The sequence below is a fragment of the Heterocephalus glaber genome, unplaced genomic scaffold, assembly GCF_053883595.1.
Source record: "Heterocephalus glaber isolate CG9 unplaced genomic scaffold, H.glaber_assembly_v1.0 deba00001461, whole genome shotgun sequence".
Taxonomy (NCBI): Eukaryota; Metazoa; Chordata; class Mammalia; order Rodentia; family Bathyergidae; genus Heterocephalus; species Heterocephalus glaber.
Window position 1 is genome coordinate 45,878,874 of NW_028258308.1, and position 18,621 is coordinate 45,897,494.

Genomic DNA, 18,621 nt, shown 5'->3' on the forward strand with positions numbered 1-18,621 from the left:
GGAGAACTGTTTTCCATCCTTTTGCTTTCAGTCTATGTATTTCTTTTTGAGTTAGATGTGTTTCTTGTATATGACATATTGTTGAATTTTGCTTCTTAATCCATTCTGCCAGTCTATTTCTTTTGATTGGTGAATTGAGACCATTAACCTTGATAGTTACAATTGATAGATATTGACTCATCCTTGTCATGATGTTTGACTATTGTTGGCTTTTTTATATCTTGTTTTGTTTTTGTTTCTGTTTTTGCCCTTTCCCTTTAATTTCTTACCTTGCCTGGTGGCTTCCCTCTGTTGGACCTCATGGAGTTGTGACCTTCATTGTCTTTTTCTAGGATAATGCTTAGGATTGTTAAGAGTGCTGGTTTGGTGTTCATGAAATTTCTCAGGTGTTCTTTGTTGTGAAAGTATCTAATTTCCCCGTTGATTTTGAAAGATTATTTTGCAGGATACAACAATCTAGGTTGGAAGTTACTCTCTTTTAGGGCTCAAAATACTTGACTCCAGGCTCTCCTTGATGTGAAGATTTTTGTTCAAAAATCTGCAGTGATTCTGATGGGCTTTCCTTTATCAGAGATTTGTTTCTTTTCTCTGCCTATAGGATTTTGTTCTTCTTTTGGGTTTCTGGGACCTTGATTATTATGTGTCTAGGCATAGATTTTCTTTGATCATGCCTTGTTGGAGCTCTATATGCTCACTTATCTGTATGTCCAATTCTCCACCTCTGTCTGGGAAGTTTTCTATTTTTATTTCTGTGAACAGTTTTTAATGTCAATTGTATTTTCTCCTGTTTTTCTGTGGACTCCTATCAGTCTTATGTTATTCTTCTTTGAATCATCTAGCAGCTGCTGGATTGATTTCTCATAGTCCCTTACTATTTTTAAGAATTCTCTGTTTTCATGGTCCTTAACCACAATCCTGTCTTCTATATCTGATATTCTATCTTCAGATTCCCTCAATCTGGTATGCATGCTTTCAATGGCATTTTTAATCTCCTAAATATCTGTTTGAATCTGTCTTATGGATTCCATCTCTTTCTGATATTGGGCTATCATGGTTTCCATTCCTTTCTTATGCTGGGCATTCATGGCTTCCAGCATGTTTCTGAGCTCATCTACTTTTTTATCTGTTCCTGTTCTACATCCTCTAATTATGACTTTCACTCTGCTCACCATCTCTATAGTTATCTGGGAGGTTATTTCTGCTTTGAATTTTTTTAAGCCTCATTTTCCTGTTTTGTTACTTCCTATGCTATCAGTTGAGGGTGTCCAGGTGGTTTGTTATCAAAATTTTCCACATAGTTTTCCCCAGAAATTGCCTTTTGTGGGGTGGAAGTCTGTGTTTTTGACTTGCTTAAATGTCTTCTCATTTTTTTTGGTACTGTCAGTTATAAATCAATGAGTCTCAGTAAGCCAGTCACAGACCCATGAAATTCAGGGGGATTTCTGGCTGCAAGTCCCAAACTGAGCTCCCTGTCCTCCTGCAGTGTTGAACTCTGTAAGGTTCTATTACAGCTTCCAGCTATCTTTCCCTTGAAAATAATCCAGGCTTAAATGGGAGGTGATGATTCCTCCAACTTACCAAGTATGGTGTTCCGGGGTGCCTATATTGCAGAGATTCTTTTCACTTTTCCAGTGGGCTTCAGTTTTCATCAGGGAGCCTTAGAGAGGCCCTCTCTCTGTTGTTCACTTCTGCACCTCAGGACAATGGCCTTTATAATCCCTGTGCCTCTGTAGTGTGAAACCTGATAGCTGCATAGCCAAGAGGCCAGAGGTATGGGGGGGGTGTTGGTTGTTGTTACAGGCACCCACGTCACCAAACTGGTGGCCAGTGGGCCTGCACAGGTGGGGAGATGTCCTCACATTCTCTTGGATGCAAGTGAGTGCAAGTAAACATTTTTAAGTATGTTTATTTAAATATCTTTGTGTAATAACTTGAAAGAAGGGTGGTTCACATTGCAATAATAAAAAGAAAAATAAAAATATATTTAAATCAAAATTTTCTACAGGATATAAATTATTCAGAAAGTATGTGAAAATCTTGCTGCACTAGATGATTACTTCAGTGTTTAAAAGTTACTCACTTTGGCATTTTCCTGCATTATCTTTTATCACCTTGTTTTACTATTTTTCCAATTGATGCTGCCACAAATGTAAACATTGCCAAAGAAAAATGTTTTGAGTGTCTAAATCAGGCCTTATTTCTTAATCTCAATGACAAACTGTCCCTGCTAAGAGAATTAGATGGTAGAGCAGCACCTTTATGACCTTGAGTAAATCAGGTACATATTCAGCAACATAAACAAAATTCTGCAAATGCTTCCCATGAAATAAAATTAATTCTGCATTATCATCATTTGTAATCCCTCTGCATCATTTCCTTCCATAGCCCTCTTTTTCTTAGACTTCTATTTAGAGTAGAAAATAAGATGCTGAATACACCTCTTTTTGGATTCCTGTATTAATAAAATACATAGACTTTTCCAGTATAGATTCCTCTTCATATCAGAAATAAGAGAAGCACAGTCATTTATATTGGACATATTGAAGAACACAGGGACTAAGTGAAAGAGCTGGGAACCAAGGAGTGGCACCCCCAGAGTCAGCACCATGCAGTTTCCATTGAAGCACAGGCTCCCCCACTCTGCTCCCTGTTAATAAGAGGATTCTCAGAGAGGGAGAATACAAATCAATACTGCTTTCACTGCATCTGTTCGGATCATTTATGGAGGTGGAGCAAGACTGAATTAACTGAAAAGGCCTCCAGTCATTTTGTAGAAAGTTTTCAAAGAACATTCAGGAAAGAGTTCTTAAAGCTTTTAAATGAAATGAATTGTCAAAGATTTAAATAGAAATTGCATAAGTAAATGATTATTGCTTACAGCCAGGACACTATTGACCTGTTTTGCAGAAATCTGATTCACTTTTCTCTCCTCAGGACACATGACCTGTCCCTTGCTCTTGATCTCCCAGAAAGTGACCTTCCTGGCTTACAGGTCAACCTGAGGATGGAGTCAGTTGTATGGGGAGGGCCTTGACGTTTCTGACCTTGGACAGCCAACCACATCTTTGTGAAAAAAGCTGGTCCTACCTGAGTCTCCCTACCTATACTGAGATATATTGTACTCTCTACTTGTTTAACTAGAATTCTCTACACTGTAATATGACCATAGAAGAATATCAGAAGTCAGAGCAGAGCCCAGATCAAAAAGAGCATCAGCAAGAGACTTAAGCTCCATCAGTGCAACCTCCAAATTACCTTCTCTCCAACAGTACTCAGCTGGATATCAGTGGGTCAGTGCACCCTGCACTCTCTCACCCCGTGACCTGACCACCTCTCCCAGAACTCCTGATCCACTCAGTGGACAATGATCCCACAGTCACAGGAGAACACAATCCTGTTTCTGAGTGGACCTTTTGAGTTCTGTCCTGACAAATGTACCTATGAACCTCTCGCTCCCCACCTGGCATTTCAGAGACCTCCAGGAGACTGAGCAGCCACCAGGATTCTGTCCTCCTGTAGCTGCCAACTGAGTCTCAGGACTGCTGTGACCCTGGGGAATGTCCACTGAGACTGATGGGAGGGGGCAGTCACCAGAGACATGGCCTGGGATGAGGCCAAGGTGAAGACAGTTCCATCTGGGGCACTGAGATCTCTCCAGGCTGCAGTGGGGAGGAACAGACAGGTTCCTGGGGACCTTTCCAGGATGCCCTGCTCTTGTTTGTCATGGCACATCCTATGTCAATGCTGTAGCTCAGTGCATGCGTGGGTATGATGTGCTTGCATATATTGATTATTTCCCACTTTGTAATGGAAGAAAGTGCATGAAAATGAAATGCATTAAATAAGAGCATGTAAGTAGAAATTCTTAGAATATCACATACAGGTTATTCTAAAGGTTGCAACTATTTCCTTTGGAAATGTTCATTGAGTTATGAAACAATTTGATCTTCTTAAAATGGATAGTGAAAATAATATGGACATTGTAGGAAGTTATTTACAAAATAATCAGTAAATAATTTTGTTACAAATAGAAGCTTAATCATGTACACAAATTTCTCATTTCCAAGAAATTATGGATTTTCTTCAGAAATGAATAATATTGTACCAATTTTTTGTGTAAAGGTTTTAACAATATTTTAATTGTTACTATTCAGGCAGAAATGATTCCTGAAGTTGAAATTCACAGACTGAATGCCCTTGTATCTGTAAACTGAAGCACCTCTGTGTGACCCTCAGCAAATTTCCCTGGATATTACAGCAGGGTGCATCTGGTCCTCTAAGCACCCAGGGACTGAACTGTGAGGAGGAGGCGGGGCCGAGAGACTTTGTTGGATGTCAACAGAGGGCCTGAGGAGGCTTCCATGACCCAGAGATTTCTCAGTGGCATCTGCTGCTCCCTGGGCCAAGTCCTGGGACTTGAGGAGTAGACACAGTTGGAGCTTAGCATGTGGGAGGGACCCAGGGTCTCAGTCTGACCAGGGCAGTGGCATCTCCAGGGAGCCCTGGGCCTTGTGTAGGTGTTGCAGGGTGAGGCAACCAGGACACAGAAGGACCAGGGCATCTCCTGATCCCAAGCTGTCCCGGGAGACCCAGAGCACTGTCATCCTGAGGGTGCTGTGCAGGGGCATGTCCCAGCCTTCACCTTTGGCACTGGGACCCTGCAGTGAGCATGGATAGCCAGGGACCTGGGCTCAAAGGAAAGAAATCAGGAGTCAAAACGAGTAAAATGCAGCTGTTGCTCTTACTCATCTCAGAATGTCTCCCTTTTGCCCACAGAAATTATTCACTACAGCACACAGCACTGTAGATGAGCAGTCCTATTCACTCATTTTTAAAATGAAGACCATTCTGTATCCCAAACAGCAAGGCTTGTGTGACAAAGGTTTCTGAGGTACATTCCTATGGCTTAGACTCTCAGGAGTCAGAGGCAGGAGGACAGCTTGAGCCCAGGAGCTAAAGGCTACCTTGAGCAAAATAGTGACACCTTGTTTCAAAAACACTGTGGGGAACTTTTGAAATTAGGACAAACCATTTCTACACAGATTGAATGGGAAGAACATGGATGGATTTCTGTGATTTATGAATGGGCATCAATGTGTTATGTTTCATTGTAGAATCTATAGTTGAAAGATAATAATTTATTTTTTCATGTGTTGGGCTCCATTTTTAAACAATGTCACTCAAAATGTACTGCATTTTAGGTGGGAATCTTATATGCTGATGGGAATCATTGCTTACAGTTGCAATGTATTGAGAACATAGATCCTGAAGGTCAGCAGGTGAGAGGAATTAGCAGTGATCCTGAGGTACAAGAAGTTTCTGTCCTCTGTGCTGTCACACTGTCAGTGTAAGTTCCTGATGTACAATAGTAATTGGCATGTGTAGGTGAAGATGTGAACTCAGGAAGCTTTCCTTGATAGATTCCTATTACACATGAGAAAATTCAATAACAGGATTTACCCAATCACATAAATTTTGAGAGGTCAAAGTAAGAAAAGACAATGGGATAAGTGTGTTCAAAGGAGTGTGAGTATTTTCAGGGGGATTCAGAGCAATGTGCTTTTTACTGTAATTTTTAAACATTAAAATAATTCAACAAATGTTTTGATCACACAATACCTTCAAAAAGACTGCAAAGTTTTTCCATTTCAATATCTCCATAAAGATACAATATTGTACTTAAAATGATGAAAACTTTAAGACCAATACTTTTATTGAAAAGCTGTGACAAAGAAAGCAAGAATGTATATAAAAGAACACATAATTTTTATCATATCATACCTCAGAATTTTTAAATCTTAAACCTGAATTCTAGTTTCTGAGGCCTCAGTGTTAAACATGCTTCTAATGACTATGTATTGCTGAATACACTGAGGCAGAAACTTGCCTACATTGTTGTAGAGAGGAACTTCCCAGCCACTCTTCCTAGTGCCCCCAGCACCTCCTTGTTCCTCAGGCTGTAGATCACAGCGTTGAGCACTGGGGTAAGGATGGTGTAGAAGACAGCCACCACCTTGTCCTCTTCTGGAGACCAGAAGGACTTTTGGTAGAGATAAGTAAAAACAAAAGTTACATAGTAGAAAGTCCCCACAGTGAGGTGGGCACTGCAGGTGGAATAGCCCTTCTTCCTGCCTTCCTGAGAGTCCGTGTGGTAGACAGCAAGGAACACTTTCCCGTAAGAACCTAGGATGACCAGGAAAGGGAACAGGAGAAAGAGGAAGGTGCTCACAAACACAATGTACTCATAGACCCAGGTGTCCATTCAGGCAAGAGTCAGCATGGCTGGGATATTGCAAAAGAAATGATTGATGGTTCTGGACCTGTAGTAAGGGATACAGAGGGCATAGACTGTGTGAGCAGAGGAGTTTACAGCATCCATTGCCCAGGATCCCAGGATCATCAGCACACACACTCTTCTGTTCATGTGGATGGGGTAGTGCAGAGGGAAGCAAATAGCCACATAACGGTCATAGGACATAGATATCAGGATCAGTGCTTCTCCACATGCTAAAGTCCTGAAAAAGAAATTCTACACCCCACACCCAATGAAGGAGATGGACTTGTTTCCAAAGAGGAAACCGGAAGCCATCTTGGGCACAGTGGCACAGATGTAAATGAGGTCCTTGAGGGAGAGCTGGCTGAGCAGGAAGTACATGGGTGTGTGGACCTGGGCATCCAAGAGGATGAGCAGGACCATGCACAGGTTGCCAGCCAGGGTCAACAGGAAGATGGGGAAGGTGAAAGTGAAAAGGAAAAGGCCAAGGCTTGATGGGGGGGAACAGGCCCAAGAGGATGAATTTGCTAGAGGTATCATTGTAATTTTCCATGGTGCACTCATATGGTTTGTCTGAAGACAGAGACAACAGTGATACATAAAGATTACCATTAGTCAATTCTGAAAATTTCCTTAAGATAATTAGCATCTGCATGATTTATTAAATTGTAAAACAAAAATAATACTCAATCTTACCTATTTAAAAATATTATTTTTCTCCTGAGAAATTAATATTTTATGAAGCATCTACTATTGAAAACATTTTAAGAAATATAAAAATTTGCAGAGCAATAATATTTCTATTAAAATTTCAAGAAATGTGAAGTATATTTACCCATGTGAAGTTAGAAATCATCAAATGCTGATGTACATTATTCAAAAGGAAAAATTATGAGAAAAGAAAAAAGTGGAAATGAAATCTGTGTAAATAGGGAAGGGCCCACAGGTAATGGGGAAAAAGTAAGAAGCAAGATACATGATGTACAGGTACAAGCACCCAATGATAAGGGTAAACATATTGTATACCTAAAAAGTACCAATAAAAGAATTTAAGAAAACAAAACAAAACAAAAATTGAATAGAAAATGAAAGTAAATGTACATTATAGGTCCATATCATGAATAACAATTTAATTCTCTCATGGTATGTCTTTTGCATTCATATTTACTTCTTCAGACTTGATTGTAATATTTCAGCAAACTCTGACTTTTAAGAAAAGGATATTTCCTTTTTAGAGATCCTTGTCCAATAACCCCATGTGAAACTTCCTTACATCAGATGTCAGTATCATGTTATTTTTCTTAGAAATCATGAATGTAACCTTACTGTCACCTCTTCGACAAAGTCATAGTAATTCCTACTCTTGAGTTTAAATGTTACCCATCATCCATTCTCTTTCCACAACTCCCTCAGTATCAGAACATGAATAGTGCTCTGTATGATAGAGATAAGACATGAAGGTGGATAACAGGGATTTTAAAAGATGCCATGGTCATTCATCACTTGGCAAATGTAAAGCTAAATCACAAGATACCTATGTACATTCAGTAGGAAAAAATTCATTAATGAAACAAATAAAACAAAGTACTTTATGACAAGAATATGGAATACCTGTAAATCTTTGTACTTTTTTTGAAGTCATTTCAAATGATGCTGCCAATAAGGAAAATAATATCTTGATGTCTCAAAAATGAAACAAAATTTGAACATGAAGTTGTAATTCCACCTTTTCCGTGTATGCCTAGGAGGTAATGCAGACACTCAAATAGCTGTTTATATGCCATTTTAATACCTGCAAAATTCACAATAGCCACAGGTGGGAAACACAAAAATTCTTCATCCACAAATGTATCCACAAAAATGTGATATGCATATCCAGGGATTATTATTCCTTCTCTTAAGGGGAAGGCAAGTTACAACATGCAGGAGCACTGATGATGTCACACTGAGTGAAAGAAGCCCACAACAGGAGTACAAAAGCTGCATGGATGCACTTTAGGAAGTGGAGATGGTGGAATGGTGGGTGCTATAGGCTTAATGAACAGAGAGAAGCTGAGACAGACTTAATGCTTACAGAGTTTTGGATCAGTATGGTGGGAAGATCTGGAGATGGAGAGGTGCTAACTGCCACAGGAGGATGACTCAGATCCTTCCCACTGTGCTATAGCAATGGTAAAGTCCTGAACTTTACCTCACACATCTTTACTATAACAGAAATGCCACAAAACTCACGCTTCTTAAAGTTATTCCAAATATGTTATAAGGCAATAAGGGCTGGGGATTTAGCTCAGTGGTTCCACTGCCTGCTTTGTAAGTGGAAGGATCCGAGTTTGATCCCTGGTACCAAAAAAAAAAAAAAAAAAAAAAAAAAAAAAGAGAGGCAGTTAAAGCCTTGGCATCCTGACCCATGTTGGAGGAACTTATATTTCACCATTGTTTGAAATGTGCTAATTTGCAAATTAAAATTTAGAGAAATAATTGTTTTCAGAAGATCTTTAGAATCAATATGACAGCAATATATTGAATAAAGTTGTCCTATTTAACTTTTATAACTACCTTCATTATTAAGAAATAAACAATATGCATGGGTGTGTGATCAAATCTGCTATGGATAGTGTAACTCATGAGTGTCCTTTCAGCATTTTCATTCTTATCCGAGTTCCCCTGTGCTAACTTTAAAATACAGCCCCATATCCGGTTGTGTGCATAAAATTCCAGCACTATCCCTGACAGAGAAGAAACCTCAGTCATCAAGTTATTGGTTTCACTAACACAGATGAACATTTTTCCTGTGGAAAAATAGCCTGTATTTATTCTTTTTACCTTTTTATTCTTTAGTGAAATAACTATAAGTAAACTATCCAGAGTGTATTTTAAACATTTTACTTACTTTGATTTTCTTATATTCTCAACAAAATGTGGAATGTAGATGTCAGAGGAGCCAACATGGAGGAAAACATGGGCAGGGAGACTCTGAGGATTGAGTCTTGACCTTAAGAAGCAAAGGCCTTGGGGCAGGACTCTCCTATCTGAGAGGAGAGGAGACACAGGAATCACTCACTGTCCTCACACATTGTCACCAGGAACCTGTCCAGGTTTGTCCAGGATGCATGTGAATTTAGTCCTAGCGGTAGTCTCTTCAGGTAGCTATAGAACATGACACTTTGTGGTGAGAAAGCTCAGATTCAGAGCTTTTAAGTGATCCATCCTAGAATGCCAGCTAGGAAAATGTACACACACATGTATATAAATATATATAAAGTTTCCACAATGTATAATGTAATGTACTTGTAATTGTAATGTATATATGTTAATGCACACAGTGGTTGTACAGTATTTATAGAAATAAATACAAACATATTTAAATCTTTCAAAACTGTGTGGCCAAATTATTTTTCAGTTATCTTTGGTTAATGATCCTAAAATAAGTGGTGTTCACATTTTAATCACCCAAAACAGAAATGAAAACAAAAAGAAGAAAAAAATATTAAAATATAGATTTTCTACATGTGATAAATTATTTAAAAGAGTGTTAACATTTTTTAAAATACAAATGTTTAGACTTAAAGTTAGTCATGTGGGCATCTTGTGTTTCCTTTATCACCTGGTTTTACTCTTTCCACTTGACTCAGCAACAAATATAAATACTCTCATAGAAAAATGCTTTTTAAAAGACTAATTGGTAATTGATATCTTATTCCCTATGACACAAGGTCCCTAATAGGAGAATTTGACAGCAGAGAATCATCCTCGTGATCTCCAGTGTAAAGCAGGTGGATATTTAACATCATCAGTGAAATTCTCCAAGTGCTGCCCACACATTACAATGAATTCTGTGCTGCAGTCCACTGTTGGGAGTAATTCTACACAATTTTGGGGAAAAAATCATTTGATTAGGCCTAGTTCTCCTGCCTACAGGCCAGCTATGGCATTTTGAGACAATTCCATGTTGGCCTTGGGCACAACTGAGACTTCAATGGTCCAGTGGTGCTGTGATGCTCCAGGACAAGATTACCTAAGCTGAAGACATCCTGGGAGGAACAAAATCTTCATCTGTGTAGTTCCTCATTGATCTAGGAATTCTGCTGCTCCCCAGTCATCTGTTACATTTATTTCTCCCCATGTACTTAACTCTGTCCAGAGTCATTTGTTACATTTGTTTCTCCCTATGTACTGAATAAAAAGTGTGCCTAGCTTAGGATCTTTCCTCTTTGTGGCCCAGAGCAGCACTGATCAGGCCCAAAGCTCAGCTTCTTCTCCAAGTCTCATTATTTTTACCTTTCCTGTATAATAAGTTAATTTGCCTTGTGCTGCTATGGCTCCCAGGGGACTAGGACTCACTGCAGACATTCTAGTAATGTCCCCTTTCCCTGTTCCCTACAGTCCACATGTATCTTTATGCTTCCATTTAGAGTTTAAAATAAGATACTGAAAAATGTCCCATTTTTATTTCCTGTACTAATAAATTACATGGATTCTTTGAAACATAACCTTCTTGTCATAGCAAGAATAAGAGAAGCACAGACACTTGAGTCACTGGTGCCCACAGAGGGACCAAATGATAGATCTGGGAACCAAGGATCAGTGCCCCCCAGAGTCCGCACCAAGCAATTTCCTCTGCAGCACAGGCTCCTCCACTCTGCTCCCTGTTGACCAGAGTACTTTCAGAGACAGAACTTTACACAGCTATGCTGTTTTCTTTGCATTTGTTCTGATGACTTATAGAGGTGGAATAAGACTCTAAACTTATCAAAACATATGTTTCCTTAATCTCACATTGCAGAGAGTTTTCTAAGAAATCCCAGATTGAAATTTAAAGCCTTTAAATGAAGCAACTGGGCAAAGATTTAAATACTAATCAAATAAATAAATACATATTTCTCACATCTGTGACACTATCTGCTCTGTTTTGGAGAAATTGGAGTCACTTTTCTATTCTCAGGATTCCAGACCCTCCTGGCTTACAGGTCAACCAGAGGATGGAGGAAGGGGTGTGAGGAGGGCCTTGAATTATCTGGCTCTGGAAAGCCAGCCACAGATTCATGCACAGTGCTGGTCCTGCTTGAGTCTCCTTACCTATACTGAGACATAGTCTACACTCATCTCAGTAAACTAGAATTCACCATACCATAAAATGAGTGTTGTAGGATCTCAGAAGTCAGAGAGGAGTGTTCTCACAGTGTGTGCACAAATCCAGGGTGATTCCCCTTCTCTGCAGTTTCCTGACAGATTCTATTATGCCAAGTGAGCCAGGAAATCACCAAACACTGGGACAAAGACAGAGTTAAAACTAAAAGGAATTTATTCATGCATGTGGACTCCATCCTCTAGGAGAAGTGAAGCCCAGAAACAGGGGACAGCACAGCTTTTATAGTAACTCAAACAAAGAAGTTCAGGGAGAGGCCAATATGTCCTTCAGCCAGCTGTGAAATATCTTTCACAACCCAGTTTTTTTTCAACCCACCTATCTTGTCAAGATAAGACATTTTGTGGCTACAGGGTTCAGCAGTTACAGGGAGGCACCAGGGACCATCTGTTCCTGGGGAGTGATAAAGCATGTTTACAGAAGCAGAGTGAGTTCTTAGAAAAATGGCTATCTTGTGGGGAATTCCAGCACTCTGTAAGGGGAGTGGTATGAGGAGAGTTCATTCACAGGCCAAGATGGCATTTCTTAGGTTCACTTTGGTCTCACATTCCCCACTGGTTTTTGTACAAAATCAAACCTTTGATTTATCTCTGTCATTTTTTCTCAGGCAAGGCTTTATACATTTGATCCAGCATCATAATAGTCAAATTTAATAATCTATGAACCACTGAGAGCATTCCATACAGTAAGGTAGGCATTGTATGCAACAACATGATAACAAACATATGATTACAATTATGACTACAAGAAAAATCTGTTTTAACCATTGCATATTAGGCAACCATTGAGTTAACCATTGAAACAAATCCCATCCTAATTTTTCATTATGTATTTTCTCTGTCAATTCTTCTAATTGCTTTATTTTTTCCTGAATCCCTGGGCTATTGTCAGTCATATTAAAACAACACATATTCTTTATTTTTTCACATCCTTGATTATGGAACAAGAGCAAGTAATCTATTGCTGCCCTGTTGTCTAGTATAGCCTGTCAGTGTTCTTGTAACTCCTGATTAATTAATGCCAAGGCAGATGAGGTAGCATTTAGACCTTTGACCACCTTGCATGCCAATTTTCATACTGCTTTTTCTGCATGAATTCCTATGGTGGGCTGAGCAAGCACAGATATTATCATAGGTATCACTTGAGCATCTGTCAAGAGACCTACATCCTCATCACATCCTAGTTCAGTATAGGGTGACCAATATTTAATTCTTTTGGGCACTATTAAATCAGTTCGATCTGCCAATATTATGGCCAAGTGACGTAGGCAGCACCGAGTCTCAGACAAGTAGGCAGGGATATAATTAAACTTTACTCCTTCACATGTATAAAACCATCCCGATGGTAAAGGCACATGACCATCACTGTATATGATTTTTTGTTCCTCATAACAGGACATTTTTTCTAACCTTTTTAATCTTAGACATTTTGTAGTACAATTTTTATATATAGCACATTGTGTATTTTTTAACATAATCATGTGAGGTGTATATAACTTAATAGCATTTTTTGGTTTAGAATAAGAGGGGTTCCCCCAATTGTAACTATCTTTATATGTAACATTTTTTCCTGGGATGTCTTTAAACAGAGTATAAGGTTGTATCAGACTCAAGGGAGTGCACACTGGGATGAGACAACTCCCTAATGCATAATGTAAATTTATATATACATGTAAACAGAACTCAGACAAATTAAGTGATAGTGCCAGCTGAATCCAAACATTACCAGTATGATCCAATTGTTTTTGGGGTAATGTTACCAATGTTCCAGAAAATATTAACAAGAAGGGGATGTATTTCCAACCTGTTCCAGTCTTAACTTTTTGTCGCCTGGTTGACTGATGACCCTCCATTTGTCCTCTGGGGAGTCCTCAGGAGTCACTTTGATGTGGCAGTGATGTATCCATGGTGCTTTTCCTGTGACCTTTACGGCAGAAGGCATCATCAAAATCACCTGGAAAGGCCCCTCCCATTGTAGCTCCAGAGCCTTAGATGAATGTCTCTTTACCAGCACCAGATCTCCAGGCTGAAATTTATGCTGGGTGACATCAGGTTGAGGGGCCAGCCTGGCCTCCCAAACTTAATTCCGCAGTTCTGGTTGGATTACCTGGAGGGCTTTTAAAGAATTTAGCAAAACATGATTCTCACATTCTGATACATTTTCCAAATTTACCCTGGGCACTAAGAGGGGTGGTCTCCCAAACATGATTTCATAAGGAGTTAACTTTTCTATATATGGAGTGCACCTAGCCCACAAGAGGTCCACTGGGAGGAGGTCTGGCCAGCTTCTTCCTGTTTCTAAAACAAACTTAGTTAATGCTTCTTTTAAGGTTCAATTCATCCTTTCCACATGCCCTGAACTTTGTGGCCGATAGGCACAATGAAGTTTCCAATCAATGTTAAGGGCCTTGGCCACCAATTGAGATAACTTAGCCATGGAGGCTGGGCCATTGTTGGACCCCAGAGTATGGGGGAGGCCAAATTGGCGGATGAGCTCCTGTAACAACTTTTTACTGACTATAGTAGCTGTCTCTCCCTTAGTGGGGAAGGCTTCTACTCATCCAGAGTAAGAATCTACCCAAGCCAACAGGTGCCTATATCTGCAGCTGGGCTTGACGTCAGTAAAATCCAATTCCCAAAATTCCCCAGGATGCGCACCTCAGCATCAGGTTCCCTCGTTTCCCCTGGGTGTTGTCTTGGCATTTACCTGGGTGTGTATCTGGCACTAAATGCAAACATCCTGGACCATGGCAACCAGCTTAGGAGCTAAGAACCCGGAACTTATCAATTGTCTGAGTTTCTTTTCTCCTAGGTGAGTAACCAATGTATTTGTTGAATTAGCTGTCAGCCAAGAGCCTGAGGCAAGCAGACTTGGCCATTGGAATGACTCCACCATCCATTTTTGTCTTTTATAGCTCCCACCCAGGCATTTTGTTCCTCTTCCTCTGATGAGTAATGTGACTTAGTCAGCAGCTCAGAAAAACCTTTAAGGAGCAGGGTGGGGACCATCCCCACTGGTTTTCTAGCAGCCAGTTTAGCAGCTAGGTCAGCCTTTTGGTATCCTATGGTCTCCAGTGTGTTGGGCCTCTGGTGTCCCTTGCAATGTATTATTGCCACTGATTTAGGCTTCCATATGGCTTCTAGTAAAGCTAGGATCTCATGTTTATTTTTGATGTCCTTTCCTCCTGATGTGAGTAGGCCCTGTTGTTTATATATCTCTCAATGAACATGTATGTGATGGACCAGCCATCACCAGTTGAAAGGTTCCTGAATGGGGGAAAGGAGGACTGAGAAAATAAGACAAAGAGACAGAGTCGGGAGGGCTCCCAAGACCGAGCAAGCAAGCTTATTTACACCTCTCTTTTATACACTCAGTGAGTTAGGTCATTAATCATGACCTTTATACAAAAAACACCTGCTTCCTTGTTTACTAGTTTTCAGAACATTCCCCGCCCTCAAGGGCTACTTTGTTTCTTGAGGTTACAGATCATTCATCTTGTTTCTAAGGCAACCTCTGAAGGTAAGTATCGGAGTTGGCAAGGACATGGTTCCCCATAACATAATCTCCTAACTATTTACAATGGAGGGTAAATTTAAAATGGAACTTTTTGGCTGACACTGCTCCCCACATCTCCCCGTTTTATTTATTAGATGGCCATGCCTGTCTTAGGTGAGATCTCAGGACAAAATCCCACCTTACCCGTCATAGGGAAGAGAAACTTCCCTGCCTTAGGTTGGTAAGAGATTTTTCTGGTCTCAAACCTGTCATTGACTAACCGGCCTCTTAAGGGTGATCAATTTTTGATAATGTAATTGAACAGCCACTGTTGAGAACATGAATCTAACACACTGGCTGAATACCATGAAAAGAAGAAACATAAACAGAAATCCACCTATGAATTATTGAAACATTTTGATACCCGAATTTTACACAATTTGACAATGTACAATTATTACATGTTACATTAAATTGACGAGTTCCATTTTCATAAAGGCTTTAAGATAGAGTAGATCATAGCTCCTTAGTCTTCGAGTCAACCAAACTGTGTAAGAGGAATCATTTAAAATATTAAGAGGTTGGGGAGGGAAGTTTTTAATCACAAATATAATGGCTAGCAACTCTGACCTCAGTGAACTAAGGCCCAAGTGGGGAGCGTTCAGGGGAGAGATAATCACCCCTTTGCCAGGCCTCACAGAGGGCTGTACCTACCGTTCCCATGATAACAAATGACTTGCAGAGAGTTTAGTAGTTTACATTGGGATAAACAAGGTGTAACAGAAGGCTTGTAGAGAGTTCAGTACATCTCCGGCAAACAAGATATTAACAGTCCAAGAATAACAAGGAACTGAGCTGATGTTTGTTCTCCCAGGATGTTTCTTGTCCTGGAGAATCACAGCATCACTGGATCACTGAAGTCTCAGTTGTGACCGGAGGCCAAACTGGAGTTATTCTGTAGCTTGGCTGTAGGCAAGAGAACTAGGCAACCAAATGATTTTTCCCTAGAATTATGTAGCATTGCTCCCAACACATGTACAGTTGCAAAGGCATACCAACTGTCCATATAGATATTAACAACCTTTCCCTCACCCAGGTTTAAGGCTTGAGTGAGGGCTATCAACTCTGCTCATTGGGTTGAAGCTCCATGGCCTAGGGCAGTGGCTCATCTCATTGCTCCCTGGCCATCTACCACCACTGCCCCCACATACCTGACTCCTTGTTCAATGAAGCTGCTCCTGTCCATGAAGAATGTCTCCTCAGGGTCCTCCAGGGGCACATCCTGCAAATCAGGCCTGGTCATGGTTATGTCCTAGAGGGTCTCCTGGCAGTCATGTAGTGGAGTCATCGGGTCTGAAGCTGGCAGCAGGGTCACGGAGTTTAGGGTAGTGGCTTCTGTGAACTTGATCCAGGGCTGGTCAATCAGGAGTGCCTGATATTGAGTCAGTCTAGTGTTTGATATCCAACACTCAGAGTCTCCTCATAGCATGGAGGAGACTGCATGTGGCATGCTGATCATGGGCCCCTGACCCAAGCTTAATTTATCTGCCTCCTTTACAAGGAAGGCTGTCACTGTGATGGCTCTGAGACAGGGTGGCCAGCCAGCAGCCATAGGGTCAAGTCTTTTGGACAAATAAGACATGGGCCTTTTCCAGGGTCCTAAAGTTTGAGTAAGGACCCCTTTTGCCACTCTATCTTTCTCAGCCAAGAACAATTAGAAAAGCTTTCTGATGTCTGGGAGGGCTAAAGCTGGTGCCTAAACAAGGGCTTGTTTTAAGGTCTCAAGTGCCCTCTGTTCAGTCTCTGTCCATACTAAGGGTGTGTTCCCTTCAGCTGTGGCTGCATATAAGGGCTTTGCGTTCTCCGCAAACCCTGTAATCCAGAGTCAGCAGTAGCCAGCAGTTCCCAGGAACTCATGCACCTGTCTTTTTGTGGTGGGTATTGGGATCTGTAATATAGCTTGTTTCCATCTCTGGGACAATTGTCGAGTGCCCCCATCAATTTTGTACCCAAGATAGGTGACCCGGGAGGCACAGATCTGGGCCTTTTTGGCTGACACTCAATATCCCAGTTTCTGTAACAGTCTCAACAAGTCTTTAGTAGCTGCCGTACAGGTGTCCTGATCATCAGCTGCTACTAGGAGGTCATCTACATACTGGAGAAGGGTCACCTCATGATGAGATGCTCTGAATGGAGCCAGATCCCTATTTAGAGCCTCATCAGACAAGGTGGGAGAATTTTTGAACCCTTGTGGCAGTCTTGTCCAGGTCAGTTGTCCCAAGTACCCTCCTTCAGGGTCCACTCATTGGAAAGCAAAAAGAGGCTGACTCACCTCGGCCAATGCCAGACTGAAGATGGCATCTTTGAGGTCCAGCGCAGTATAGACTTGTCATTGTGGGGGCAGGAGGCTTAGCAGGGTATAGGGATTTGGCACAGTGGGGTGTACAGTCTCAGTTATTTTGTTTACCTCTCGGAGGTCTTGGACAGGCCTGTAGTTGGAAGGACCAGGCTTTTGGACAGGCAGGAATGTAGTGTTCCAAGGCGATTGGCATGGCTTTAAGATTCCAGCATCTAAGAGTCTGTTGGTGTGTGTCCGAATCTTTTCTTTTGCTTTTTTCATGATGGGCTACTGTTGGACAGAAACAGGCTGGGCATTGGACTTCAGACTAACCATCATAGGAACTTGATGGCTTGCCAGCATAGGGGTGTTAGTTTCAGCCCACACAAGTGGAAACTCCGTTTGTAGATCACCAATCATCCCAGTTGAATTGTCCTCTGGCTCTGAGAGCATCAAGTATTCAGAAGCCAATGGGCAAGTCACCATAACTTTGACAGTCCCCCATGGGATGCCTAGTTTTAGGTCTGCCTTTTCCTCTGTAAAGGTAATTGTTGCACTCAATTTTCTTAGCAGGTCCCTACCTAGCAAGGGGTATGGACACTCTGGAATCACCAGAAAGGAGTGGATCACTTGCCTGTGACCCAAGTCTACTGTTCATGCAGTTGTCCATTTATAACCCTGAGTGCCCTTGCCAATAGCCCCCTGTACCAAAATCTCTTGTGTTGTCAATTTTCCCAAAGGTTTACTCAGTACTGAATGGGCCACCCCAGTATCTACCAGGAAGTTGGTTGGTGTGCCCCCTATTTTTAATTTTACCATGGGCTAATGGGGGCTCAATTTGAATGATCCCTGACTTTCCTATTTCATATCTTCAAAGGTCAGAACCTCCTGTGTCTTTTTCTGGTTTTGTCCCTCTTTTTCCTTTTTGAGGGGGCACTCATTTTTCCAATGTCCAGTCTGTTTGCAATAGGCACATTGGTCCCTTCCGAGTTTAGGCCATGGGGGTCTCTCTGACTTAGGTTTCCCAGTCTGTTTACTTGTCTCACAGTTTTTGAGAGCAGCAATAGTAACTTTTCCTAGCCACTTGGTGACTGCCTCTTCCAGGGAGTCCCAGTTGTCAAAAACCTTTTGTGCTATACTCAGGAGCTCGGAACTGTTCTTTCTCTCAAATCCTTCCAATCTCTGAAGTTTCTTTCTAATATCTGGGGCCAACTGAGACACAAAAGCCAGAATTATTCTGGCTGTGCTTTCTGGAGCATCAGGATTAATAGGTGTATAGACCAGATACATCTCTAGAAGGTACTCCAGGAAAGCCACAGGCGACTCCATCTTATCCTGTTTTACCTCACTCACCTTGGTCAAATTAGT

General features: G+C 41.0%; 1 pseudogene; it reads right to left on the reverse strand.

Annotated features, from left to right (window-relative positions):
- Window positions 1-5,887: 5,887 nt before the first annotated feature.
- LOC101711315 (olfactory receptor 2L2-like) lies at window positions 5,888-6,827 on the reverse strand (annotated as a pseudogene).
- Between the last annotated feature and the right edge of the window lie 11,794 nt (window positions 6,828-18,621).